This window comes from Onychomys torridus, chromosome 4, assembly GCF_903995425.1.
Source record: "Onychomys torridus chromosome 4, mOncTor1.1, whole genome shotgun sequence".
Lineage (NCBI taxonomy): Eukaryota > Metazoa > Chordata > Mammalia > Rodentia > Cricetidae > Onychomys > Onychomys torridus.
The window spans coordinates 147,818,471-147,845,537 of NC_050446.1; the positions used below are offsets into that span (position 1 = coordinate 147,818,471).

The 27,067-nt window shown below is 41.9% G+C and overlaps 1 protein-coding gene across 1 annotated transcript in view; it reads right to left on the reverse strand.

The window, feature by feature from the left end:
• The window catches only part of Cfap61 (cilia and flagella associated protein 61), a 295,900-nt gene that overhangs the window by 139,765 nt on the left and 129,068 nt on the right, over positions 1-27,067 (reverse strand). The gene's annotated exons all lie outside the window — the stretch shown is intronic.

Sequence of the window (27,067 nt, forward strand, 5' to 3'; positions counted from 1 at the left end):
CCGGTGAGTCTAACTCTAGTTCCAGGGAGTCAGATGCCTTCTGGTCTCCATGGGAACCTGCATGCATATGGTACACATAAACTCATACAGGCACACACATACACATAAATTTAAAATGAATAAATAAATATTTTAAAATGAAACAATATAGTGGCTGTGGAATAATCCTTTTGTACACTGTAAAGATTTGTCACTTGAATTAGTTTAATAAAAAGCTAACTGGCCAGTAGCCATGCAAGAAGTAATGGGTGAGATAAAACTAAGGATGCTGGGATGAAGAAGGGCAGACTCAGAGGAGATGCCAGCAATGCAGAAGAAGCAGGATGAGCAGAAAATGAGGTAACTGGCCATGAGCCATATGACAGACAGTAGATAAGAAATATGGGTTAATTTAAATGTAAGAGTAAGCTAGTAACAAGCCTAAACTAATGGGCAAGGATTTACAATTAATATTAAGTTTCTGAGTGGTTATTTGGGAGTGGCTGCTGGCACAGAAAAACTCTGCCTACATTCCAATGTGGGGTCAGAATTTCCATGTGGAACCTGATAAGGCTTGAGGGAAAGTTCTACAAAACGCAAAGGGACAGAGCCAAACACAGCTTCCTAGTTTTGTGTCTCTGATGCCGGCCGGCCACAGTACAGAGATGCCAGCAGCTGCCAGCACACCATGGGCTAAGTAAGCTGCATGGTGGGTTCCGGCAGTCTCTCACATGGGCTGCAGTAGAGAGAGGCATCTCCCAGCCACTGCCTGTGGGCTTGAGCTGCCAGCGTGGGCTCCACCAGCACACTGCATGGCATGTTTGGGTTTTGCTCATGCAGATAGAAAAGGTTAAAATATACAGTAAAGACAGATCCAGATGGAAAAAAAAAACCCTCTAAGTGGTTATAGTGTGTTTAAAAAATATATAAAGGCTTGGGAGAAAAGAGAAAGAGGAAATACAGTCTTAGATTTTAAAATATAGTTTTAAAATAAAGTCCTTAAAAAGGGAGTAAAGTAATATAAAATTAAAAAGCCACATAAAGATGGAAACTAGAGTCTGAAATGCTGTATGTTATGGTGTTTGAACCTTTTGACACCTGAGGAAGGAGTAATAGCTGCTAAGACACACTGGGCTATGAAAGCTGTTAAATTAAACCAACCTACATACTTAAAAAAATGTCTTAATTTCAAAATGTAAGTGAAAAAATTATTACTCTGAGAAAGAGGTTATGCTTTTGTTCCCACAGAAGATTAAAGGCTGCAGATTCACAGATTCATTTGAGGTTAAAGATGATCAGGTTTGATCGAAGAAACCCCCTGAAATCCTGACTACAGACATAAAGAAATAAACCTACAAAAAACTATAAAACATTTAATGTATATTTTACCTGTTCAAATATAAAACAAAAAAATTATCTTTGGCTAACCTGTGTACAACACAGTCTGTACTCATATTAATACAAAAAATGTATGTTACCTTTAAAAGTTTATGTATTTTCAGAACAAGGAGATCAGACACCAAAAAAAAAAAAAAAAGGTGGCCCAGGTGATCTAGCATCTCAAAAGCCTCTATTATAGTCTCCTCAAAATTCTGTATCCAAAACAGCTTCTAAGGCTGCTAGCTGAGTAGCTGAAACTACTCCAGATAAGACCTAACAATTATACCAATTTTATGAAGGTTCTCTCAAAGGTAACAGTGCCCACAAACAATGGAAAGTAATCTAGAGAATGACACCCACATTCCCAAAATATTGGTTATGGATGTCTGTTATCATTTAAGTGGGGGTGGTTACAAATAGTTATTCATCATAATAAAAAAAGGCTAAACAAAAGTCAAATTCAAAGATCTCTTTCTGAAAGAAAAGGGGGGATATAATATAGAAATGATGAGATAAAAAAGTAGATTATTGAATTCACTTAATAAAAAAAAACCCACCATTAATCTCAAAACACTTTACATTGTTATAGATTTTGGTGGGGTTTTTTATACAAATTTAAAGTTAATTTTGTTATACTGTATGTATGTTTTTACTCTTGTTCAGGGTACTGTGTTTATGCAGCTCATTTAAAATATAATGTATATGCTGTGGATATTGATCTGTATAAATAAAATGCTGATTGGATAGTAGCCAGGCAGGAAGTATAGGTGGGACAAGGAGGGAGGAGAATTCTGGGAAGTGGAAGGCAAAGGAGAGAGATACGGCCAGCCGCTGCCATGACAAGATGTAAGGTACTGGTAAGCCACGAGCCATGTGGCAACTTATAGATTAATAAAATTGGGTTAATTTAAGATATAAGAAGAAGGTAACAAGAAGCCTGCCACAGCCATGCAGTTTGCAAACAATGTAAGTTGCTGTGTGTTTACTTGGTTGGGTCTGAGCGTCTATAGGCCTGGCGAGTGAGAGAGATTTGTCCTGACTGTGGTCCAGGCAGGAAAACTCTAACTACATGTATAGTTAAAAACAGATTAATAGACATCTATAATAGTCAAATTTATAGTCATATTAAGTATGTTTTCAAGGTCATACACAAACATATTTAGATTGATGATTTACAAAGACTTCAAAGACCTACAGAATATGGCACTTAATAACCCAAGGCTTTTCAAGACAGTGAGACATATCTGCTCCTGACAGTACCAATTTACTTCAAAGAAAGTAATAGACATTGAAGAAACTCCATATGGAGTTTATTTTATGGCAAAAGCTAGCCATCTGGGCAAAGAAATTGCCTTTGCCTCAATTGCTGACAGTATACTGTACAAATTGGACCAGGAGGATTCAAAGAGAGCAACTGCCAAACTTTGCCAAGACAAGGTAGAACAGTCCTTCAAAATTCTTTGCTTCGCAAATAAGTCTGTCAGATATCCCAGGCCTGTGGGCCAAAGATGGACACCCCAACATTACAGAGGAACCTTGGCTGACTATCCAGACAGCCAACTGTCTCTGTCGTTTATATAGTTTTGAAAGTGGCTCACACTGCACTTTCTATTTACTCAGGTATTATATCCTTCTGGGGTCTTTGATGGAGTTGAAGACTAGATATTTATAGTTATAGTTTTCCTTAGTTATGATAAAATGTAAATTAGGTACAAAACTTTGGACTCACAAACATAAGACAGATAATAGAGTATTTTCTCTAATTTTGCCAAATATAAATGGACTGGATATTGTAACTGTAATTCTTACTTAACTGTTTTTGTTGTATATAATTTTACTATGTTAAAATTAAAACTTTCCATTTAAATTAGACAAAAGGGGGAAATGCTGTGGCATAATCTTTTTGTATACTATAAAGATTTGTCACTTGAATATTTTAAATAAAAAGCTAATTGGCTGGTAGCCAGGCAGGAAGTATAGGCTGGACACCCAAACTAAGGATGCTGGGAGGAATCAGGGTGGAGTCAGAGGAGATGTCAGCAGATGCAGAGGAAGCAAAATATGCAGAAAATGACATAAATAGCCATGAGCCACTTGGCCGAGGGTAGATAAGAAATATGGGCTAATTGAAAATATAAGAGTTAGCCAGTAACAAGCCTGAGCTTTTAGAAGCATTCACAATTGATATTAAGTTTCTGGCTGGGCGGTGGTGGTGCACGTCTTTAATCCCAGCACTTGGGAGGCAGAGGCAGGCAGATCTCTGTGAGTTCAAGGCCAGCCTGGGCTACAGAGTGAGTTTCAGGAGAGGCGCAAAGCTACATAGAGAAACCCTGTCTCAAAAAACCAAAAAAAAAAAAAAAAAAAAAGTTTCTAAGTGGTTATTTGGGAGTGGCTGCTGGCACAGAAAAACCACACTTACATATAGTAATTTGATTTATATCTAGTCTGTCACAAAAAATGCTTGATTTCAATGGTTTTTGTCTTATGGTAAATATTTCATAAAGACCCAAGCTCTATTACAGCCCATTCCTTGTGGTGGGATACCTTGCTCAGCCTTGATACAATGGGGAGGGGCTAGGCTCTCCTTCAACTTGGTATGCCAGACTTTGTTGACTACCATGGGAGGCCTTACCCACTCTGAGGAGTGGATGGGGGTAGAGCGAGAGGGAGGTGAGGAGGCGGGAGAAGGGTAGGGAGGGGGGAACTGGGGTTGGTATGTAAAATGAAAGAAATTTTAATAAATAAATATATTTTTTTAAAAAAGACCCAGAGCTCTTAGTGATTAGAAATGGCAAGGTAAATAATCTTACAAGACAGCCAAAGTATTCCCTGGAAATTGTAGTCCCCTGTCTTTCCTTATGTCCAAAATTTTGAGTGTAATTAAATTACTTTACTTGAAGCCAAGGATTTTCACTTATTCACCTCTATATCTTTCACATTATTTAACACAGCCAGCACTTTGTAGTCAGTAGATCCCTGACAATATTCATTGAATGACAAACATTTGCCAAATGATGAAAATGTGTTGAATGCTAAGGACTGTTCAGTTTTTTCAGGAGCCTCAGTACCAGCAAGGACTCTAAGAAGCACAGACCATAACTATGGTACCTTTAAAATTCATCTTTGCAAAAATGACCCCGATAAGTTGATAAGTTGCTTGGTTGATTTATCCTGATGAGGCTAGACAATAACAAACAAAGGCTTTACAGAGAGGGGGTGTGTGTCTGGAAGATGGAGGTGTAATTCTTGAAAGAAAATAATACAACACACTGAAAGTCACTGGTTCTAGTTTTAATTCAACATACATATACTTTTATTGGGTGACTTGGTGATACTTAATACTATGTGTCTAGAGAATTATAATTACCACTGGCTTCCCATAAACAATGGGGGCCAGGATCAGTGGAATGACTAGACCATCATTAAATCAGCTACAACTCATCCTCTGGATCAGAAGCACACATCCAAACAGATGAAATCCATTTTTCATTCTCAAAAACCCAAGCTTTCAGGAACTCCAGTAAGCTGATGAGAGAGTCCTACTTTAAACTGTGATCCTATTCACCCTTCAGTGCGTTGAGTGTCATGACCACAGGCTTTGCCATTCTCCAAGTAACATTCAAGAAGAGGATAAACCCTCTGTGTAGTTCTAGTCATTCTAGCAATATGGAGGCAGAAAAAAAAATATTTAAAAGGGCTGGATGGTGGTGGTGCACACCTTTAATCCCAGCACTCGGGAGGCAGAGCCAGACAAATCTCTGAGTTCGAGGCCAGCCTGGGCTACCAAGTGAGTTCCAGAAAAGGCACAAAGCTACACAGAGAAACCTTGTCTCGAAAAACAAAAACAAACAAACAAAAAAGCTAATGTCTCTTAGCATGTTTCACTACCCACCTTTAAACTGACACCATGGATTCTGGAAGAGACTGGACCCACATCCATCTTAAGAAGCAGACTAGCCGGGAGGTAGTGGCACATGCCTGTAATCCCAGCACTTGGGAGGCAGAGGCAGGTGGATCTCTGTGAGTTCAAGGCCAACCTGGTTCTACAGAGCTAGTCCAGGACAAGCTCCAAAGCTACAGAGAAACCCTGTCTTGAAAAACGGAAAAAAGAAGAAGAAGGAGGAGGAGGAGGAGGAAGAGGAGGAGGAGGAGGAGGAGGAGGAGGAGGAGGAGGAGAAGAAGAAGAAGAAGAAGAAGAAGAAGAAGAAGAAGAAGAAGAAGAAGAAGAAGAAGAAGAAGAAGAAAAAACAGCAACAGCAGCAGCAGCATCAGTCTAATGGACAAATCACATAACCTTAACCACCTGTTCTACAATTGGCCCAGTGTAAACATGTGACCTGCATTGACCCAATCAGAGTGAAGCCCAGATCTTCCTGCTTCCTACATATCCCAAGATGCAGATGGGAAACCTAAAATGTCAAAGTCATCATAAAGAACAGCATCCTGGGTTGGAACTCCAAGAGAATCACAGAGAACTACAACAGAAATTATTTTCAATCACTTCCCGAAGCCCATGTTACCTTTGGATTCTTCAGTGACAAAAGCAATGAGTATCAGTCACACATCACCACCACAGTACTTTGTAACAAACCATTCCAAAATATACTAACTTAAAACTGTCGCTTGTTCTCACTCATAAAATTCCAGGTTAGCAACAAGTGAATTGACCAAGGTCAGATTCAGCTGCAGCTGTCTCCAACATGTAGGTTCCTTATTAGCTTTGTCTGACTATCTGTCTGCCTGCCAGATAGATAGATAGATAGATACAGATATATTATATAGTTAGATATATATATATATATATATATATATATATATATATATATATATATATATATATATATATATATATGGTAAAATAGATAGATGGATGGATAGATAGACAGATGATAGATATGGACAGATAGACATATCTCCTCTCACTGATAAGTTACATAATCCAAACTCCTCCTTATTCAATGTTTAGCCTAGCACATTAAACATGTAACCTAGGTTGGCCTAATCAGAGTGAAGCCCAGAGTTGCATGACTTCACAAGAAGCAGATGTGAACCCCACATGGCTACCTTATTCTCTGCCTACCCCACACATACCACTTCTTACAAGAGACGATTGGGACGTATTCCTACAGTAGCAATGGTAGACATGTGAGAAGGGCAGGTGAAAATCAGCAATGCCTCCTATTTCTAGCCCAAACAAATCATATGCTGGAGCCCAACACTCCATGGGTACAGTTACTCACTTCTAATGGAAGACCTTAAGTCATGCAGCAAAGGGCATGGTCTAGGAGGAGAAGAAAGGTGGGACTGACAGAGCTCACTGCATCTCCTCAATCATTTAGGGCATTTTGTGTCTTTCATATGCAACTGAAAACTTCCTAGCTTGATACATTTTCTACATGAAATGTAAAGAATTCATGTTCTTCAAAATAAACATCAGTTATGTAAAACATGAAGTTCATGCAGGTTTGTGTGGGTGTTCCAGGGTTCCACATGCTCTGTCCTACTGTACTAGGCTTAATTTCCTAGACAAGCAGACTACAGGTCCACTTAGCCAGGTTTGGCTTTGGTGGTTCAGAGTAGAAATGGTAGGAAGTATGGAGGTTATTATGATGGCATCTCATTTCAGGACTAATTAACAGACTTAAAATGCAAGCATCTTAACAGATGCCAAAAGCCAAGCTTCCTCCCATTAGCAGGCAGGCTCAGATATTCTTTTCCACCGTGGGAAGTGTAAACTATTACTGAACCATGGGCAGTAATGAAATTCCCTGGTAAAGAATTAGACATCATTCATGAAACGGCTCCAGTATCACAGATACAAAGGCAGGCCGGATGAGCAGGATGGCTTTTGTTTCCTGCACAATAGCGGGTACACCAACAGCTACCAGGCCTCAGAAATCACCTTTATAACTGCTAAATACACAGAGCAGAGTGGCTTTGGGGTGTCAAGAGTTAGTGATCAGTACCAGGCAGGGGCAGTCAGTGTCTCAGAAGAATGGACATGTATCACAACAGTCTTCCTGTAAACCCAATTTTGTCTCCAGGTTTTGATTAAAAACATACCCACTGTCAGATAGGATGAACTCTCCTGAAGGAAGGGGGGGGGAGCTATCTTTTTAAAATTAGTAGATACTTATAAATGTCTCAAGATTTTTTTTCTGCCCAGCATACAAGCCTCCCTCAGTGACAAGTGCAAGAGAAGCCTGCTTCTGCCTTCAAAGGGCTTGGTTCTCCCATAAGCACAAAGCAGGCTGCTGTTTAGAATCTTTGTTTCTTCCAACTGTGAGGTTTGCGTGGGAAAGAAAACAGGTATGGCCAGATGAGGCAGGTCACAGCTGTCAGCCGGTCCACAGGAGGCTAAGGCAGGAAGACCATGAGTTCCAGGCCAGTCTGGGCTACACAGCAAGACCCTTTCTCAAAAGAACCAAACAAAACAGAAAGAGAAGCCCCTCTGTGCCGTGCCAGCTGGTGTTTAGTTTAGTTTAGTTTAGTTTTCACCCTGAGCATCTAAAAAATAAAAACCAAACAAAAAAAAACAAAAAAACCTCATGAGTGGGAGGTGCTATTGGGGCTGATCACCTTAACACTAAAATTCAAGTGAAAGTTATCTATTGATACTGGTTACAATTATTTTTAATGTAGTCTCATGTAGCCCAGACTGGCTTCAGATTCACAATGTAGACAGACAAGAATGATCTTGAACTTCTGATTCTCCTGTCTGCACTTCCCAAGTGCTGGGTTTACAGGTGAGTGCCGACACAGCCATTTTTATGTAGTACTCAAGGAGTCTATGTGTATGTGATGCAAGCACTCTACCAACTCAGCTACATCCCAACCCTCTGACTCATATTTCAACACAGAAGTTAAACATGCCTTATAATCAAAATATTTTAAGAATGAGCAAAGGGAGTATGAACTCACCATGTACATAACAGTGATGGCATGGATGGAAAAATCAGATTCTTTTCTCTGCATCAGCTCAGTGTCTCTGACTTTATTCTTCTAATAGTACTGAATTAGAATCTTAGACAAAAGGCTGGTTCCCACTGTTGGCATGACCATATACTCCAGCAGAAAAAACTAGCCATAGGCTGTGGTGCATACACCAATCTTTTAAAGTTAAATGGTCTTTAAAATTGACATTGACTTTGGTAATGACATTGAAACATAAACTTTAAATTCCATCCCTGAAGTAGGAAAATAAATGGTAATATGGTGTGGTGATATATTTTATCCCCCAAAATATTATGCACCTTATTAAAGCTTATCTGAGGATCAGAAGAAAAAGCTAGCTACTATATTAAACATAGAAGTCATTCAATGGTAGCACATGCCTTTAATCCTAGTATTTGGGAGACAGAGATCTATACGAACTCTGTGAGTTCAAGGCCATACTGGGAAAGAGAGCCAGGCATGGTGATACACACCTTTAATCCCAGCACTAACCATAGAGGTCTGGAGGTCTGTACAGACAGACAGGAAGTGATGTAGCTGGGCAGGGAGAGGAAGTGAGATGCAGAACAGAAAGGCATACAGCATGGGTATACAGAAAGTAGGTATCTTTTGGCTGAGGATTTCCAAGTGGTAAGAAGGTGGATGGCTTCTTTCTGCTTTTCTGATCTTTCAGCTTTCACCCAAATAGCTGGCTCCAGGTTTTTTATTAATAAGACCATTTAGCAATTCGTCTTACAATATGGGAGACCCAATTGAGATATTCCTGAGCTGAACTTAGAGGCTTGGGAGGGCAAGGACACACAAAGTCCAGGTAAGGTAAGAACTGAGAGGGGCTGATAAGAATTTGGAAAGAGAATTTTCATTTCCTATGAGTGTTTGTGTAGAAGACTAGCTGTGAGCATAAGTCATCATGTAGAATTTTTAGTTGATTGCTCCATCCACCTTGTGAGATTGTTTGCTTTGTTTTGTTTGAGATAAGTTCTCTCATTGGCCTGAAGCTCATCAGGTAGGTTAGACTGGGCAGTGAACCTCCGATCCACCAGTCTCTGCCTCTCAAGTGCTGGGATTGTAACCATGTAATAGCATAACAGCATGCTTGGCTGATTTTTTTAAATTTTCTTTTCCTAATATGTATTATGCTTGGCCTGCATGTATGTAGGTGCACCAGGTGTGTGCCTGGTGCTTGTGGAGGACAAAGGGGGCACCACATCCCCTAGAATAGGTGTTACAGTTTGCTGTGAACCACCATATGTGTGCTAGGAATCTCATGTGGGTCCTTTGCAAGAGTAAACCATGCTCTAAACTGCTGAGCCAGCTCTCCAGCCCAGTACTGGCTTTTAAAACACAGGTTCCAGGGATTACTCTTAGGGACTAGCTTATAAGGCAAGCACTCTACCAACTAAGTTATCTCTCTAGCCCTCAGGAGCCCCCCTTTAAAGGAGTGTTGACATAATTGTTCAGAATTGTTTTGGTTAGTTCTCTTTCTAGTTACCAAAAGGACTAAACAAATAACCTAGGCAGGTTTAGAAATATTTAGGCTTAATTATTTTTTCTGAGAGAAGGATGCTTGTGTGTATTCTCAGTTGAGTCTGTGCTGTGACTCACATACCAAGAGACATTAAATACACAATTTTGAGTTTTACACGTTTGTTACCTCTTCTAGGTATATAAAATATTGGTCAAATACAATTTTACCTGACTATACATACCTGAATTCTGCTGTTCTGTTTAAGTTAGTTTCCTTATTGCACTTAAATTGAGTCCTAACAATGACAAAACATCACTGAAAATCTATTTTAAAAATAGGTCCAGGACTCCATGAGTCAAAGGACTTGAAGCATACACCTAACCACCTGAGTTTGGTCCCCAGAACCCACATAAAGGTAGGAGTGGGGGACTGGCTTCACAGAGTTGTAGCATGCATGCACCCATCACACATTAATAACAAATTATTTTAAAAAATAGATCCAAAACCTGAAGTTACTAACCTTTAAATAAACCAGTAAACTAGAAAGCAGCAAAAATAACTGTAAATACCACCACATAATAAATATAAGGTGGTAATGGCTCAGACGCTGTTCTTCCTAAAGGTATTTCTTCTAGAAGTTATGATCAGCTTCTAGAGTAGACTGGGTACCATCAGTCTGGCATGGGTTTAGGCTTTTTACTTTCTTTTTCTTTTTAGTTCTGGCCCTGGTTGAGATTCTGAGCCTCTTCTCCTTAGTTTGTGTGGGTGTAAAATGGAAATAAATTACGCGCAGCTCTGCTTCCCCAGCAGGCAGACGTGTGGACTGTTCATTAAAGAAAGTCCTGAAGCACTTGGCACTTTCCAGACAAAGATGTTACACAAGGTAAAATTGCACATCTTCTCTCCACTCTGCCATATGAAAGGTAAATCTCCGAAAAACACGTTTTTAAAGGGCAAAACAATAAGCTCAATTTTCAGCTCAGGCCCATATGTATGCAGCTTTTTGTTACAGAAAGCTTCTGAGACTTCAAAGGGACCTCGGTCTATGCACAAAATGGAGGCTGCAGATAGTCTACCCCATCAGGAGGGAAGTTTCTAAAACCCTTAGTAAGATTGCTTTTGCTTTACACATGTAATTTTCCCCTCTGGTGCTTCCCAAATTGCGGTTTTGTCTTTGAGAAATTCTCTGTTTTCACAAACTGAATAAAACAAATGATGACAGATGGACAGTGCTGCAAATGTCAGTGTTTCAAAGTTCAAAGTTCACAAATGGGGCCTCTTTAGGGCAAAGTATCACAGTCTTTACCAAATAACCAAAAGCTGGTTTGTGTGGCCACTTAGAAGCCATCAACTGAAAAACCTTCCACAGACACAACAGGCAGTTTCACAAGGTCGCTCATGTAAAATTATTCTTAAAAATTCAAAGGCAGCTATGGATGCCAACACCTTTTTCTGGTACAGCATAAGAAAATCTGGGGAGACAATGCTGTGATTTTGAGTCTTATTTGATGAAGGATTCTCTTAATTTTTCTCTTGGTTGGGGGAGGTGGGTCTCCAAACAGTTCTGCAGCATGGAGATTTCATTAAAAAATGCAAACTATTCCATTAGTATCTTCTGAGGGCAGCGTTGACTCAGGGATACTGTCAATCAGGCTTCCTGACTGACAGCAGAGGAGCATATGTGAAACTACTATGTGGGCCAAGAATGGGCCTCAGTCAGTGCCGGGTTTGCTCACTGCCATTTCCCCACCCCCGTACCAGGCACAGCAAATGCCCACTGCATGCCTGACTGAAACCACATCAGGGAGGGAGAACTCAGGGTGCAGAGTGTATGGTCCATCACGGCGGCAAAGGCATGGCATTGGAAACAGCTCACTCTTGTGGCAGCAGGAGCTTGGGGCAGCTGGTTACACTGTAAAAAAAAAAGCTTGAGCTAGAACCTGGCCAAGCTAGAACCCATGAAGCTTATCCTGCATACACCCTCCAGCTCTATCCCACTTCCTAAATGGTCCCACAACAACTCTCCCAGTGGAGGGCCAAGTGTTCAAACCCAGAAGACTGTGCAAGAACATTTTACATTCAATCCACAACACTCATTAAATTTTCATGAAGGGGCCGGGCAGTGGTGGCGCACACCTTTGATCCCAGCACTCGGGAGGCAGAGGCAGGCGGATGTCTGTGAGTTCATGGCCAGCCTGGTCTACAGAGTGAGTTCCAGGACAGACTCCAAAGCAACACAGAGAAACCCTGTCTCGAAAAACAAAAAACAAACAAAAATATCATTGAGGGGAACCTAGCACTCGTTTTGCCTCTGCAAAATATTAGTAACATTACTCATGATGATTTCTCATTTAAGGAATTATCACACCTACATTTCCTTTACAGTCTTCATATTACTCCAGCAAGTTATGGGAGCTCAATGGGCTTCTGTGCTAGTCTTGCTGAAGAAAGATTTCTGCACCTGTTACAGTTACACTATCAATCACCTAATGCACAAACCTAACTACAAACAGCCTAGAGAGGATGGAAGATAATTGATCACTTATGCAGAGTGGAAAGGAGGCAGCCCAGGGCTCCATGGAGGCAGCACCAGGAACTGATCAGAGACACAGGCTTGTATCTGTACTGTATCTGTACAACTTGCTCTCTTATTGCATGACTTCTGTCTCTAAGTATGGTCCAGGTGGATGCTGGTGATCCGGACGTTGTGTTCTCATCCCAGGCAGCACCATTACCTTCTATACGATTGCCATGGTTTTATTGAGGGTGGGGGAGAGGGCAGGTATAGAGGATACGGTTTGGCTAGGCAACTGTGGTCTTTACTAAAGTTCCTTAAGCTTCTCTACTGAGTCACCTCCAGCTTGCATGAGCCCTTCTTATACCCATGTTTCCTACTTGCCCATTATCATTTTTTTTTGTGGACTTGACTTATAACCAGTATTTCTTTTAGGCTTCTCCATTATTCCATTTATTTTTAAATATTTTTCTAAGTGTACAAAATAAGATGGTGGTGACATTTTTAATACACGTGTATCATTGCTCAGATTTGCTCTCCCATCACCCTTTCGTGTTCCCCCTTCCTACTGATCCCCACACTCCTCTCCCACAAAAAGCCTCTCTCTGTTTCATTTATATATATATAGTGTCTAGGTTCCTTATATGAGAGAGAATGAGTTATTTATCTTTCTTTTCATCCCTCTGCCTTATCTTCACTTGGTCTGCCTTCTGTTTAGACCCCTTCCTCCCTACACAGTCTATCCTCTATGTTCGCATCTTATTTATGTATACATCACATACAGATCTAGATTCCACATGGAAAACGTGATAGTTGGGTCTGTGTTGTTTTGTTTAACATGGAGATCTCCAGCTCCATTCTTTTTCCTGCAAACGACATAATTTAATTCTCCTTTGCACCTGAGTTAAGCTCTGTGTGTTTATAAACCACGTTCTCTTTAACCATTCCATCTGTGGATGAGCGTCTAGGCTGGCTCCATATTTGGACTGCTGTGAACAGTGTACAGTAAACATGGATGTGTAAGTATCCCTATAGTATGCTGGCATAGATTTCTTTGGACATAAGCCCAGGATTGCCTAGCTGGATTATATGGCAGTTCTATTTTCAGATTTTTGGGGAACCTGCCTATTGATTTCCAGAGTGACCAAACCAGCTCACACTCCCACCAGCAGTGACTAGGGTCCTCCTTCCCAGCCCCATTAACATTTGTTGTCATTTGTTCTCCTGATGACACTCATTCTGACTGGGCTGGGCAGTTTTAAAGAAGTTTGATTTTACATTCCTGTTGCTGGTTCCTAACAGCTCCCTCTGGGGAGGGGGTGAGAAGGTTCGGTGTCAATGACACAGATACCGGGAGTCAGGTGAAGGCAAACAGCAGACTCATTTATTCAATAATGGGGAAGGCCTCCTCGCAGCATGCAGGCTGTGTCCCAATCTGGTGACATTGTGTAGTCATTCCTCCTTAGCCAGGCATGATCAGAATCTGATAGAGCCTGTTGCTAGGCCCTCAGGCAGACTCCAGGTTGGCTCATAAGGAAGTACATTATGTGCAGGCCTTGACAACTGGTTTGAGCCAATTTCCTCAACCCTGTGGGCCTGTCCTACTATGTATTCCACTGATGGCTAAGGCTGTTGAACATTTTTTTTTTCATATTTTTATTGGCCATTTCTGCTTTTTTAGGAACCGTTTGCTCTATTCATTTGCTCATTTATTGGTTGGATGATTTGTGGCCACTTTATGTCAGAAAACTGTTTTGTAAGTTGAATGGAGTGGTTTTAGGGGTTTCATCAGTTCTAGTTTACATGTTTGTCCAGGTCGGCATTCCTGAGATCAACAATGCAGCCATTCTCACCCTGACAGTCAGCAGAGCAGGCAGGCAGCCATGGTGACATGGTAGTCTTTATTTGTTCAAGGGTGACTTCACAGTTACCACTTCATAAGAGTTGTGGGCTAGGTTTACAGCATTTTGAGCTTGGCTGCTTCTGATAATGTTTTCTAAAGGATTATACCATGATTTGGCATTGAAATCAACAATTATTTTGTTTCCATAAAGGCCAGAGGCTGAGCAGCAGGATACAAATTTGCTATCAATGAAGCAAATATTGCTTTTTGGAGGAATGGTGGTCATCCACATTTTCTTGCAGAGCAACCACTGAGTGTGTTTTTAGGAGCAAAATAAAAGATGATTCTCAAAAGTAGATGAAGCCGCGTTAGACTTTGTTACTGAGACTCATGTAGAATATTCTCCCCATCATCCTAAAAACAATGCACTGAAAGATAACATAAACAGCCTCTCTTCTAGGAGGATATGAGAGGAATTTTAAGCAATGGCTTGCACGACTGATACACATGCTGTTCTGGACTTGTATTCAGACGTTGTGTCATAGTTTAATTGGCCACAGTTTTTTTCCTGCATGGTACATGAAATAAAGTTGTATTTTGCAAATGATGATGTCTTGGACTTGATATGATTAGGGGTTAATTCACTTTTTTAAATTAAATAGCACCCTGAACAAGTAACTCATATAGCTGTTAAAAACATGACAGGTTTTGGACAACATACAAACACTTGCAAAGGAGATTTACTGTTGACTTCTAGATACTGCTCAAAACCATTAACCCCCAATGTACAGCATATCAGTATCTGCATCAAGATAATCCTGAGCAACTCTGAGTTTCCCCTCTCTTGCCACAGTGTCAAGGATGCAGCAGTGTCCTTTGAGCCTCCACAACACTCCCATAGACGCCTGTCTGGGGAGTATTTGATACTGGGAACTATTGATCTTACCATTATTGTTGCCAACCATGAACTAGAGAAATTACTTCTCTGGAATGAACACATTTTGAAAGACAGCAATAAGGTAAATCCATGGCAGGGAAATGTCTTACAAAACCAAGTATTGGACTTGCATCATCCCAAAAGTATGACCTATGGCATTACTGCTATATTCCATATGTATCTCAATTTATTATTTTTATAAAACACTCTAACTTTTAAACTCACCCCTCTGTGCATTCAAATGTGTGTGTGTGTGTGTGTGTGTGTGTGTGTGTGTGTGTGTGTATGTGTGTGTCTACGTGTGTGTGGTGTGGCGTGTGTGTAAATGCACACATGCCAAAACACATATGTAGAGGTCAGAAGACAATTTGCAGTCAGTTCTACCATGTGGGTTCTGGGAATTGAAATCAGGCTGTCAGGATCATCCACGGGTGTCTTTACCTGCTGACCCATCTCACCTGCTTCCAAGAACATCTCTTATAAAACAAAAACTGCTGACTTAGCATGTGGCTACCTAAACATTCTCAAATCTATATGCCTATGACACAACTACTCATATTAGCATTTCAAATGAGAATGCAGCCTCAGAAGTTAGAAACAACTTCAAGTGATTGAAATCAAAATGATGACATTTGTATATGGGTATCTAAGAGTAAAAACTGTCTCTCCACTACTGTGAGATAATCCTCTTGTACACTGTAAAGATTTGTCGCTCAAATTGGTTTAATAAAATGTTGACTAGACAGCAGCCAGGCAGGAAGTATAGGTAGGGTAGTCAAACTAAGAATGCTGGGAAGAGAAATGGCAGAGTCAGGGTTGTAAGCCAGATGCAGAGGAAGCAAGATGAGAATGTCATATTCAGAAAGGGTACCAAGCTACGTGGCTAAACATAGATAAGAATTACGGGTTAATTTAAGTGTAAGAGCTACTTAACAATAATCTTGAGCTACTGACCAAGCATTTATAATTTATATAAGCCACTGCGTGGTAATTTGGGAAGTGGCTGCCAGGTATTTGGGAGTTGCTGGCAGGACAGAAACTTCTGTTTACACTTCACATTAAGTTTATTAAATTCAGGAAAAAACAATCAGTCTGCCTCAGCAAACCTCATTTCCATCCTCATTCTCTCACACAGAATGCTTGACTCCAAACACAGGCAATTTCAACCATATCAAGAAACTCATCAACTGAGTGACTTCAAGTTCAGTTCAATTCTGACACCCTCTTCTTGGGCCCAGCTCCCTGGCCTGCTCCCAGGTGCACTTTAGTTGCTAAATAATAAGTCTAGTTTGTCCTCTGGCTTCTGAGCAGCTGTCTGTAAGCTGGAGATTCCCTTCTACGGTGTCTCAGAGAACTTATGAGAAACAGTTTATTTACCAGGTCATGAGTTTACCATAAAAGGATAGAACTCAGACTTGGCCAGACACACTGAGCACAACAAGGGTCATGAAGTTTCCACATGTCCTTCAGATCTGCTACATTCCCCACAATCTCCAGAGGGAGGTGCTCCAAAACCTTTGGCTTTGGGTTTCTATGGATAGTTCATCAGGTAGGCATGGCTGATTAAACCACTGGCTGTTGGTTGCTGACATCACCCTCAGCCCTTCTTGTTTCCCAGGTGGTTGGGAATGGGCCTGAAATTAGTCTTTTCAAAGTTACTACCTTTATAGGGATGGAGGTAAAATCCTGTTATCTTAATGGGAGTTAGCTATCATCTCTCAACTGATTTTCAGTAAGTTGGAATTTATAAACAAGCAACCTAGGTCTTAGAGTTTGATAATTTGAAATTTCAACATGTGACTCCATTTGGGGACTGCTTTTGTCATAGCTAACAACATAGCCATTCTAACTTGTTGGAGAAATGGTAAGTACATGTGAAGCAACGTGGACTGATTATATGGCCATGTAAAAAACCTCTTCACAGACCTTGTCATCAAACTGTTAGCATGAAGCTAACTACAGCATCTGCAGAGAGTAAACACTGGCCTAAGAGCTGAGGTGTGAATGAGGCACAGTTTTTGCTGTAAGAGGTGAAGACATAGGCAAACAGGTAAGATGTAGTATATGTGGACAGGGCAATGTATTGGGAAGCTACTTCTGTGTAACAAGTGGACTGAAAATGCACAGGATTAAAGGAGCAAGTGTTCATTTAGCTCCTAGGACTGTGAGGTCTGCAGATTAGGCAGCCCGTGCTCTGGGTGTAGTCCTGGACTCAGCTGGGAAGCCCTGGAGTCAGCTGGCCCAGGATGGCAGGAAAAGTCAGGGAAGGATTCCTAGAGAAAATGACAGCTGAGCTGGATTTACAAAACACCAACAGAATATCTGCAGGCAGACAAAGGAGAGAACTCACCGGGTGGAAGGGAAAAGCCAGAGCAAGGGTGAACGCTGACATACAGGTCAGCTAGTCTCTATGCACAGATTTACAGACGAGGTCTTGGATGGCAGAATGTTTGGAAATACAGGAAGCAACCACAGAAGGAGACTCAGGAAGGGAGCAGGGGTCAAGGCGGAAGGAGGGAGAGGAGGCTGAGGGCCAACTGTGTGTCCTTTACCACCTCCCATTAGCCAGTATTTGGCGCATGTCTGAACCTGGAGTGGAATGAAAACTCTTATTCCTGCAGAGAATAAACTGTTCGGTGCAAGCTAGGCAGGTGGTCCTGCACTGCTGGGTCCACCCCTGGAATCTGCTAGGAAAATGACAGTCCTAGGAAAAAACTCCTTTTACTGAGAATTTCTGTCCAAGTCAGTGCTGTTCCAGGTATAGCTTGGTTTTGTTTTTAATCTTGCTTTTCTTCAGTGTTTCTTTAGTTCTGCTCCTGGATCTGTTCCAACACACACTCACATGTCCAGTGAACAGGCTAACACATGTGACCGATTTTAAGGTCTAATGTGTACACTTCAGTGCACAGTGATCATTTTTTTTTTCTTCAATCAGCCTCAGTGTTTCTGTTGACATCCAATTCTATCTCAAGAAATTAGGGTTTCTTCTTTCATCTCAGCATGAACAATGGTTTGGGTTCTCTTTCACATGACTTTAAAATTCTGCATACCAAAAGGCTCACTTGGGCTATTGTACAAGCAATGTACAATGGATGTTTTGAAAGAACAGGCTTTTCTGGAAATTCCTACAGAGTATGCTAAGGCTACAAATGAAGTTCAAAGGAATTTGGTCAGAATCAATGGAATTGCCTCTTGGTTCAAGTGAAGGACTTGGAGGGAGGAATCAAACAAATCCACCTTCCTTTTAAATTGAAATGAAGAGAGGTTGGCAGGCAGCTAGGCAGAACCCCCAACAGGAAGGACGGCAGAATACAATAAATGGGAGTGGTGCTTGGGAACAAAAGTGAGAGATGCATCTTAAGCAGAAGGTGCGGGGGGCCATTCAGCTGTTCAGATATTTCACATCAGATCAGGAAAGAGAAGGGTCTTAGTCCCACTGCTAATTCTTATGAAACGAGGAGTCCCCAATGTGGAAAGAAATTGCTGTAAAACATTCCCACCTGTTTCCTTCTCATTCTTCAAAGTAATTCCTGATGACTTTGACATTATTTAAGACCCACCAATCGTATGCTCTCAGTAGAAACTCCCCACCCCACAGTTAAGTGTTTGATATACCCAAAGTTTTGAAAACAAAGCCTAACAGTGATAACAATGTCCTATAATTAATTAGCACAAAGGTTTCACTGTGCCTGGATGTCCTGATGGGGGCTGGACTGCTGCTTTTGAGGGCTAATGCCTACATGATGGCAGGTGTGACTTGTGGAAGCCTCACATTGCAAACACAAAATCAAACATGAATCCTCGTCCTTTTGCTCAAACACATTTTTTTTTTCCTTTTTCAATCCTTTGGAGTGGATATCAGGAGGCAAATACGGTGTACCATAATTAACACCCACTCACCAATAACATCCCACTTGGGTTGGTGTAAAGATAGGTCACGTACTTTTAATTTCTCACACGCATGTCAGTGGTAAACAGTCCCAGCATTCGTGTTAATGACACCATCTGGCGCGTCCCCTAACTGTGTAGCCTTCAGCTTCCAAACAAGATGTAATGTCAGCAACACATGAAACCCACTGACATTTACAGTAAGGAAATTTATTATCAGCCATTGGTTTCATATAAATGTGTTTGCATGACTGCCGTGGCTTTCTAGTCATCACCTTTGGCAGGCGGGCAAAGGTGCAATAAATAATGGATTTTAAGCCATGCATGTACTACCAAATCATTAAACATTTATCGCACAGGCACAATAGCATCTTGAACAACAGTTACCACTTGAAAAATTAATGCCACTTTTGAGGGTTGAATGGAAGCCATTCAGTCTAAGCGTTAACAATTTTTAATATGTTTCAGTATAGAATATAAGGATTTTCAAAATTTCTATTTTTTAGGTGAAACATAACTATGTATATGTAAATAGCTCTTTAAAATAATTTTCTCTCAAAGAACAATGACTTTATGCTCTATTGTTAAATAGTAAATACATTGTAACTGAAATGTTTTGTGAAAAAAAGTAATTGTCTAAACCTTTTTTCAACACCATAAATGGTAGAAGAAAGGTTCTTTGGGGATTAAATGGTACACTTCCCTTTAAAAACCTTAATGAATTCATCAGTTATGGTTGCAATTAAATGACTTTAATTTTGGATTAAGGAAATGAATATAAAGTCAAAAGCAACAAAATCCCTTGAGTATCAAGCTGCATTTGCCCCCAATCCTATTCCTTTAGAAATATGTCCCCAAGCATGCCGGTAATTTTCTTCTATATGTTGTCTTATGGGCATCCATTGCTTTAAGTTAATGAAAAACCTGCCGCTGGAAGGAGAGCAGTTACTGTCTCTTTGGAGGAGTTAGCAAAGAATAATAGTGTTTGATTGAAAGGAACAAAGAGAGGCATTGGTGGGAACTTGACTTGCTTGCCAGACATGGAACAAGGAAGGTGAGGACGTCAGAGCTGCCCTGTGGAAGTTCTTCCTTTGTCTGGTAAAGGTCGGATGCAAATTGTGCCATCCAGGGGTCACACTGAAGATGGGGCTCTAGAATGAAATCTCAACCCAATCTCAACATGTACAATTACCATCTAGAAAGAAGACATGAGGTAAGCCCGACTGTGCGTGTGAAGCATTGCCTGGGGGACCAAAGACAAGACAGATGACAGATGGACAGACAGACAGTTCTGGGTTCAAATAAAGAAATGACTTAGGAGATCTCTCTCCTGCCTTGTAAAAGCCTAAGTTTTGGGTGAGAATTATTACTTTAAAAGCCTGTATAATTCGATGGGACTGCAACTCATGGATTTTCCTCTCATTTTGCCCATCACACATCAGACATGCACCAGAAAAAGGGAGCAGGTGGGAACACTCTGAAAGGTAGACTCCCACCCCCAGAGGAAGTCAGGGAATGATGTTCTGGAAGCCCAGTAGGAAATTGGGATCTGTGTCCTGTTTCTGAATGAATTTCAAATTAGTGGAGAAAAATTTGAGACTTCCTGCCTCCACCTGGAATGGTGACTGTCATTTAAATGAAGCCAGGGCCTAGTCCCCTCTTCTTTCTCTGTCTTGGGGTGGAAATCCAAGATCTGGCCAAGACTATGTATCTGTATCCCTGGCTTCTGGTGCTGTTAGACAGCCTCTATAAGGAGTGTCCATCTTTTATTGGGCTGGAGGCAGGGTAGGAGTCATAGGAATTGGGACATCAATATGATCTCTCATAACCATACCTACCTACCAGTCTGCTGCTGGTTCCAAGGCATGAAGAAGATATTTAGAGTTGGGTGGCTACCATCCCCCCACAGCTGTCTTTAGTACTAAGGGGGGAGGTCTTCTCTGTGTAGCCAAGTAGTCTGAGTTCCATGCATGTACCCACAAGTCTCCATGACACAAAGAAACTTCTTCAAGGGTGAACTTTAGAGGCATTATGTAGAAGTTAATTTAGTCCACTGGGGCTCTTTGGCCTATTTTAAAATGGCATATACTGCTTAAGCCTTGCATTAAAACAAAAGTATTAAGTATGAGAATTTTTTTCCAAAGCAATTTTCTAACAAATGTTCCATAAGAGGCCACACACTCACCCTACCCTCCCATCTGTCACTAATTAATTTACAACTTTCCTAGACCTCTAGCTGTTCATGCTATATTTTCTGGAAATGACTATCGGGTCTATCCCAGTGGGAAAGAATCACACACAACACCAAGAAAGCTTCTGATGTGTCCTTCACAGTGGTACTGGCTCCCTAAATACTTTTAAAATCTGCTTTCTGCATAAGTGTGTGTGTGTGTGTGTGTGTGTGTGTGTGTGTGTGTGTGTGTGAGAGAGAGAGAGAGAGAGAGAGAGAGAGAGAGAGAGAGAGACAGACAGAGAGACAGAGAGACAGAGACAGAGACAGAGACAGACAGACAAACTATGAATCACACACCATCACAAAAACAACCCTTCTGAAGGGTGTTGGCGGGGGAGAACAGTTAACAATGAGGAGCAAGAAACAAAAAGCCATTCAGCAGATGCATGCCACTTTTCCCCTTCAGTGTGGACCAGTTTTTCTTGTTAATTATATCACCTATTCTTTCCTTATATTGATAATTACATAATTACACGAAACAGATGGTAACAGAATGCACCCAGATGGTGAGAATGTAAACAGGCTTACAAATTGCTTAGTCTTAGGCATATTAAAAAGAATTATTCAATAATACATAGATTTCTATACTCTGCACATCTGTCAAGTAGAGCCTTCAAAACGGCAGTTACATTGTCAATTTTCTTTTCTCCAGCAGATACAATATCCGCTCTAGGAATTCCTGGTCAGCCAATTGACATGGAGATAAGTTATTTATGATTTTCCAAGTATCTGGACACCTGAAAATTTAAATTCTTATCTGAGCCTTCTGGCTTTAATCCACCCCTGCCTACTGTTTAAAAAAAAAAAAAAAAGTTGCCCTTTCAAGGGGTGTTATGATCATATCTATACATCTGTATTTATAGGGGACTAGCTATACTTTGAGCAAGCCGTGGAGGGCTGAAAAGAATGATGAGGTTTGCTTTAAGAATGGATTAGAGGGGCCTGGAAACAGCTCAGTGGGTAAAGTGCATGCTATACAAACACAGCGACCTGGGTTTGAATCCCTAGAACCCATATAAAAAGTCAGACAAGGCAGAAGGTCCCTGTAATCCCAGGCCTGAGAGCCAGAGACAGGAGGATCCAAGGGGCTTGTGGCCAGCCAATCTGGCTGAATTGGCAAGCTCCAGGTTCAGTGAGAGGCTCTGTCTCAATAATAAGGTAGAGGGGTTAGAGAGATGGCTCAGAGGTTAGGAGCACTGACTATTCTTCCAGAGTGCCAGGGTTCAATTCCCAGGATCCACATAAAGCTCACAACTGCATGTAAAACCTCCAGTCCCAGGGGATCTGATGCTTTCTTCTGGCCTCTGTGGACATCAGGCATACACATGGTATACAGAGATACATGCAGAAAAAAAATACTCATATACATGAAAATAAATTTAAAAAATAAGGTGGGGAGAAATTGAGGAAGACAATGTAGATCTCTCTGGCTTCCAAGGCATGCAAACACATGTGCAAATGCATTTCCCCATGTACACACACACACACACACACACACACACACACACACACACACACCTCACAGACATACAAAACACACAGAGAAGATGGTGCATTGGAATTATTGCATCTGATAGGTTTTGTGAATGAAATTCTTGTAAAATAATCATGAAATCAAAGTCTAAAACATTGACATTGCATTTATGGGGTGTGTGGAAATGTGCCTGTGTGAGGGGTCAGCAGGAAGGACTGCATCTGTTTCTTCAAGCTACCACCCCTTATGTCTGCTCCAAGGATGTAGTTTCTTTTTAAGTGATGATTAGCAGAGGTGTGTGTATGTGTGTGTGGGGGGGGGGGCGGTAAGGGGGCTGGGGAGGAAGGGAGTAGGGGGCAGGGGGTTAGGGTGGTGGTGGAGGGGGGGTTGGGGGTGGTAGGGGTGGTGATGAAGTTGTTTGTTTGGTGTTTTCGTTTTGTTCTTTGGGACAGAGCCTCCCTTTGTAGGCCAGGCTGGAATCGAAGTAGTAACCTCCTTGCCTTGGCTTCCTGAATGTTAGGATTTTGGTGTTGCTTTACCACACAGTGTACCACAGAGATATTTTACCTGCTCCCACTTCCCTTGGCTATCCTCTTGATATACTTGGTGCTCCTGACATGCTGTATGAACAAACATATGTTTGTCTGTTTCCTGCTCACTTCCCCTACATGCCCTGGGTGGCAGAGATTTGCAAGATTTTTTTAGGGTCACATCACCAGCGCACAGGACAGGGCCCACCATCCAGTCAGCACATAACCAATAGTGACGAAATGAATGACATCAATGAATTTCCCAATTCTAAGCCTCCTATCTGGGCCACTGTGTAGGCAAAAGAGTCTGTGCAGACAAGACGTGTGGGACTCCAGTCAAAGTGAGCTGTGGGTAGCAGGTTGATGCAGGTTTTCCTCAGACATGAAGGGCAGATACAAACAAACAAACAAACAAACAACAACAACAACAAAAAACAGGCCATGGAGGCTCAGGGAGGGACAAACCCAGATGGCTTCTGGTGGAGTAACCTGGCTCGGGGAGAACTTGGATGAGGTTGGCAGTAGCAGGTCACAGAACTCCGCCCACTACACTCTGGGCAGTGATGACACAGAGATAGATGTGCCTTACAGGAAGGACACAAACACTCCTCAAAGGCCAAGGCTGGATGGTGACTGCTGTTTGTGTGTTGAGAGAGACAGAGAAAAAAGACAAAGCTCACAGGGAGCATATGACGACTTAGGGGCCCGAGTCTCTTTCGGAATTTGGAATCCAATGGAGTGGGTTCTATGAGGCAGGCCACCAAGGAAAAGAGGAAACAGGGAGATTTGTCCACTGCTGCTCTATCTCTTCATGTTTGGGGGAACCAGGCTCTCTATAGGCTGCTTAGAGAGGGTCAAGCTTCTTGGGTATCAGGCAGCACACACTTGTCATAGAACAGAACCCACAGATCATGGGAGGTACCTCGTGTGCTGAGAAGACAGTTGCCTAGAATCGAAAAGGCAATGGGAAACAGCAGGGTCATGAGCAGAGCCCTGTCATAGAGTGGAGCTAGCCACATGTAGTCCTTCAGTCTCTGGTCCTTGCTCTTTCCTTTGGGATGAACTAGGTGAGCCTGGGGCATGTATCTGTGTCTGTCTGCCCATCTTCTTGAGGACATGATAGGAGTGATGAGCCACTGAAGTCACAGAAGGGGTAGGGTAGGCACATAACCTTAGTTTTACTAAGAAGGGTACCCAAACACTCGGTGTATGGGGATTGGTCCTGTCTGTGTAGGAAACAACTATCCATCTATAGAATATAGGTCTGTGGAGCTATCACTACATGTCTATGATCTGCTCATTGATGACTTGTGATAGAAGATGCCTGATTCCATTTTGAAAGCAACCATTCACTCTGGCTCCATGGAAGCACCAGCCTAAGGATCAGTAAATAGTGATGGAAATGAGGGTGGGGTTGGTGAGTGGAACTTTGCTGAGGCTACCAGAGGGTGCTGCCTGCTGTGAGCTCCTGGGAAGCAGCTCCTTCTGGCTAAACACGCAATGGCTACCATGGTGATAATGTTAATGCACTAGATGACATGAAAAGGGAGTGGGGATCAAGCAGCCCAGGAAGTAGGAGCAATGGCAGAGTGTGTGCTTTCAGTTTATTACCCCAAGTTTCACTTGCATGGGTGTGGCTCATGTCTGCTGTGCTATGGCCAAGCCACGTTCAATAGTCCAACAAGTAGCAATAAAAACCCTTTATGGCTCCCATGCTGTTTCCATACGGTGTTTATTCTGTTCCCCTACCCGTTTCACGTGATCCCTTTTGTTTTCTCCTTCCTTAGGGTGGTTATAGTAACAATCATGCCATCCGTGATCTTAAGGAAACTATGGTCTGAGGCATGATTAAGGTTGTGATGAGAACTTCAGTTCTGAGAACCGTGGCAGCCTGATACTTGAACACTGAGAGCTTCAGCTGTGTCTCTAGTGAGGAGATGAGGAGACATCTGGTGGAAGGTGAGCCATGTTTCCTTATCCAGGTCCCCATAGGCACCCCTGGGTTGCACTTCCAAGGGCCCATTTAGCCTTCTGTATATGATGCTCAAATACTATTTTCCCTCAAGATTTGGTGAGCACGTCAATAATGATAATGTATAAACTCGGACTGCTTTTGTGGGAACCACTAACCTGCAGAAGACTTCTACTCCACCTGACCTCCATCCACTGTTTCCAGCTTCCAAGGGGTTTTTCAAGTACAATTTATTAACAAGCTAGAATGTGCAAAATTTCCATGAAACCCTAAAAATGAGATGTATTATACTTTAAAATAGATGTGTCTATGGACATAAAATCATTTGATTCTGAGTGGGGCACCCTTCGGGGACTGTTGAGTTAGAGGAAGATGGAAGACTTCCCAAGATGTACATCTGCCCTGAAAAATCTCTGTCCATCAATGAAAGAGAGCATTTTATGTACAGTGATGGTTTGCTTCGAAGTCAGGAATTACAAGCTTTCATTTTCAATCACAAAATGACTTTTCCTTTAAAAGATGGTAGCTTTACCTTTGATCTATTAATATCATTTTCTGCAATTTCTTCAAAAGAAATCCTCTCAAATGTGTTCCAATGCAATGAAGATGGACATAGTAACACTCTCAATAAAAAGGTCAGAAATACTCCTAAATTCCTAAGGAGGAAGAAACTGACAGGCTTTAAAAAACAATAATAATAAAACTGCCAGTTAAATGTTAAAGTGGGAGGGGCCTGGTAAAACGGAGGAGCCTCCTGGTCTCTGGCTTTAGCAGCAGGGCAGGGAGGCTGGCTGACCTTTGTATGGAAATCGAGTTTCTGTCATTACAGAAGACAAAACTGGACGTTTTATAGAATTATGATCATGTGTTGTGAGTTGAAGTGGCCCACGGAGCTTTAATGAGCTAAAATTGACCAGAAAAGTCACGGACTTGCCCACTTTGTGTCTGGGTATAGAAGAAAACCCAGACACAGTGAGTGCACTCACAGTCAACAGGGAACAAGATCAAGTGGCCTTGTGGTGGTCCCGCAGTCCTGAGGGCCCCTCCTCACTTCATTCCCCAGTCCCCTCACCTCAGGTTTCCTGCTCAAACTCGGGTGAAGGTGAGACAAGGTTACCGAAGCTTGGGGTGAAGACTCCCATGGAGGAAGCTGAGTTCCTTCATCATGGGTAGGATCAGTTCCTGCCAAAGGAGGACTGCCTGGTTGAATCAGACTACCAGGTGGTACAGGAAGACAGCCACAACATATCGAGGAAAAGTGGGTTTCAAAACACTGGGTCACCACATTCAACCAGGATTTTTATTCATTGAAAATGACTGAACCACACACATGAGCACATGTGCGTGTGTGCAAAGTTTGCAAAGGATCGTGGTGGAGGAGCATGAGCACATGTGTGTGCATACACATGTATACACACACACAGTGATGGTGGGGTGCACATTTGCAAAGGCTCGTGGTGGGAGAGCATGAACATGTACACATGTGGAAGCCACGTGTCAGCCTCGGATGTCAGCCTCTGGTACTACTTCACCTTGTTTTCTGAAACAGACTTTTTCCCACTAGAACCTGGGACTCAACAATCAGGCCTAGACTCCTGGGCCAGAGAACCTCCAGAAATCTGCCTCCACCTCCCTACTGCTGGGATCACAAGCACACCCTACCACACCTGGCTTGGGGGGGCAGGGGGGGGACTCTGAGGAGTGAATGTAGGTCCTCATACTTGCTTGCAAGCTCTTTACTGACTGAGCCATCTCCTCGGTCCCTAACACCACAGTATTTACAAAGGTGGCCTGTCTACAGAGAGGGTGAACATGGTGCTGGTTTTCCCTAGTGTTTTCCTACCATAAACCTGTACTGATTTTGTCATGGTATCTTATTTTTAATCGAGGAAGA